Here is a 3,526-nt window from a genome sequence, read left to right on the forward strand (position 1 = left end):
GAGGGGTGTGCTCCACCCCCTGATGGGCCCTGCTCTGTGTGAAGGGGGCAGCACCCCAACCCCCTGATTGGCCCTGCTCTGTGCGTGACAGGGTACAGAGCCCCACCCCCCCTGATGGGCCCTGCTCTCTGCATGACAGGGGGTGGCGCCGCAACCTCCCCATCGACCCTGCCTTGAGTGTGACAGGGGATGGTGCCCCAACCCCCCAATCGGCCCTATCCTGAGCATGACTGAGGGTGGAATCACAACCTCCCAATCGCCCTGCTCTGTGTATGACAGGGGGCAGCATCCCAACTCCCCAATCAGCCCTGCTCTGAGCCCGACCAGGGTCTGCACCTAGGGATTGGGCCTGCCCTCTGCCACCCGGGAGCAGGCCTAAGCCAGCAAGTCGTTATCTCCCAAGGGGTCCCAGATCTTGAAAGGGCACAGGCTGGGCTGAGGGACCCCCTCCCTCCCAAGTGCACAAATTTTTGTGCACCGGGCCTCTAGTTTAAAATAAAAAGCATCAAACTTTGCACAGTGGCAGTTTCGTAGCCAATGAGGTTTATCTGAGGCACAATTATTGCTAATAGAAAAAAAATATCAAACCCAAATGTGGGGCAGTCTATAAAACAGGCACCAATAATCCTGAAAACTGTCAAGGTTATAAAAAGCAAAGAAAGTCTGAGAAACTGACAGCCAAGAGAAATCCAAGGAGACATGTAATATGGTGTCCTAGAATAGAAAAAGGGCATTTGATACAAACTAAGGAAATGTGCATAAAGTATGGACACAAATATATGTATTATAAAATATATCCTATATAATGAAAACCTAATGTGCAAATTGACCAAACAGAACAACTAGTTGCTATGATGTGCACTGACCACCAAGGGGCAGACACTCAATGCAGGAGCTGCCCCCAGCCTGCAGGCCCCAGGCCAACCAAGTCAGGTGCCAGCGGGGGGGTGGGGGGGGCCCTGATTGCCCCACTGGTTGCCCCACATCTACCCTGATGGCCAGCCAGACCTAGGGACCCTACCCATGCACGAAGTGTAATATGCAAATCGACCGGACAGCGGAATGACCGGTTGCTATGATGTGCACTGACCACCAGGGGGCGGACGGTCAATGCAGGAGCTGCCCGCAGGCCCTGATTGCCCAATGGGGAATGGGGAACCGGGGGTGGGTGGCAGCAGACATGCGCAGCACCAGGTCAAGGCAGGTGTGAGCAAGCAGGTCCCTGATCGCCCCACCAGTCGCACCCACACAGAGGGCACCTGGCAGCGGGGGTGGGGCTGACTGCCAGCAGCCAGGGAAGGTGGCCCTGACCGCAGGCCAGGCCTAGGGACCCTACCCGTGCACAAATTTAATGTGTCAGGCCTCTAGTATTTATATATTTAGAGAATAAAAAAGGGCTCTTGGAAAGTAAATTCTGGTGACAAAAATTTAAAAAAATATATTTGTAGTGGACAGCTTGGGAGAGAAAATTGAAGAAAGCAACCTCCTACTTGATAGCGTGAAAAGACAACAAGATGCACAATAGAAAATATAAGAAATTAAAAGGTCATTCCAGCAGTTTTGAAATCTGAAAAACAGTGGTGCCAGAAAAACAGGAAAAGAAATCGACCAAAAAGTAATTCAGGGATTTCCCATCAAGATGGTGGCGTAGGTAAATGCTGAACTAAAATTCTTCCACAACCACATCAAAAGTACAACTAAACTACAGAACAACTACCATTCAGAACCACCTGAAATCTAGCTGAAGTCCTACAACTACGGCTATAAAGAAGATACATTGAGACAAGTCCTACAACTAAGAGCATAAAGAAAAGGCCACATTGAAACTGGTAGGAGGGATGGAGAGGCAGAATGGGCTAGTCCCACACTCACTTGGGTCAGATAAAAATTGGGAGGGGTCTCTCAGATGCAGAGGTCCCCCACGAGGAGCAAGGCGGGCCAGGGTTCCTGTGCCAAGAAGAGAATCCACATAACTTCTGGCTGTAAAAGCCAGCGTGGATTATGGCTGCGTGAGACAGAGGACTACTGGAGTCCCAGGCCCTTTAAAGGGCCTGTGCATGGACTTGGACTCACTGGCTCTGAAATCCAGTGTTGGGGCACCAGGGACATATGGGAAGGAACTAAGTTGTCTGGTATCAGGACGAAAGCTGTAGGGGAAGCTTTCTCTCAGAAGTGCTGGCAGAGACTACTGTTCCTTTTTTCAGCCCTTCTCCCCACAGAGTCAGCAGGTGGGCACCACATCTGAGTGTTCATCAACCTGCCTAACATTGTTTTGCCCTCCCCTGGTAATTCCCTGAGTCCCTGCCCCACCCAACTTGCTGGCCCAACCCAAGCCATTTCCAGTGGCTTTTCCCTAAAAACAGCTTGTCTTGGGTCATGCTTCAGCTGTTCCTAGAATCTCTCAAACAAGCAGCATCTGGCTTCAGCATGCTGTGTACCTCCCACTAAGTGGTCCCAGGCCCAGCACTAGCAGCAGCTGACCTTGGTTTGCAGCTTGACCTCTCCTGAGCACCTCCAAGCCCAAGACAAGAAGCAGCCATCTGCAGATTGCTTTGTAGCTCATGCCAGGTGGCCTGGGGCAGGGTACAGGTGGGTGGCTTTATCTTGGCCTTCACCTTCTGGGAGGCCCCAGAGCCAGCACACCCTGTGGACAGCTTCAGACTGTGTTGAAGAACTGCTCAACATCCTCCACTAGAGGCACACTCATGGGGCGGATTTAGCAGGCACCAGAGCCCCCTTGAAGTAAGTCCTGCTCCATGGGATCAGCCCTGGCACAGCTGATCCTCCACAGTGGTCGCAACCAGTTCTCCCAGCCAATTGTTCTGGGGGGAAGTCCCTCCCATTGACGTTCCAACAGCAATCAAGGCTCACCTACAACAAGAGGATGCATATAGCCCACATGGGGTGGGGGGCAAACCTGGAGTACCCAGCTTGGGTGATTGGAGTGGGTGTGCCACTGGACCCTACAGGACACCTACTACATAAGACCACTCAACCAAGCCCAGGAGACGTAGCAGCTCTACCTAATACATAGAAACAAACACAGGGAGACAGCCAAAATGAGGAGACAAAGAAACATTCCAAATAGAATAAAACTCCAGAAAAAGAACTAAACAATATGGAGACAAGCAATCTATCGATGCACAGAAAGTTCAGAACACTGGCTTTAAGGATGCTCAATGAACTTAGGGATGACAATTTAATAAATTTTGTAATATCTAATCACTGGGTTGTACACCTAAAACTAATGTAAAACTGTATGTCAACTGTAATTGAAAAATAAAAAATTATTTAAAGTAAAAGACATAATTCAAGAAAAATTCCCATTGTTTAACCATATGTTGTACACCTGAAACTAATACAAAATAATATTGAATGTAAACTAATTTTAAAAATTTTTTAAAGAAAAACTTTTTTAAAAGAAAATGTCCGAGGCCTGAAGACCAGGAGTTACCAAACTGAAACCATTACTCAGTAAAAAAAGACAAGACACCTCCTTGGGATAGTTCAGAACACAGGGAACAAA

This window comes from Myotis davidii, unplaced genomic scaffold (assembly GCF_000327345.1).
Source record: "Myotis davidii unplaced genomic scaffold, ASM32734v1 scaffold648, whole genome shotgun sequence".
NCBI classification, from domain to species: domain Eukaryota; kingdom Metazoa; phylum Chordata; class Mammalia; order Chiroptera; family Vespertilionidae; genus Myotis; species Myotis davidii.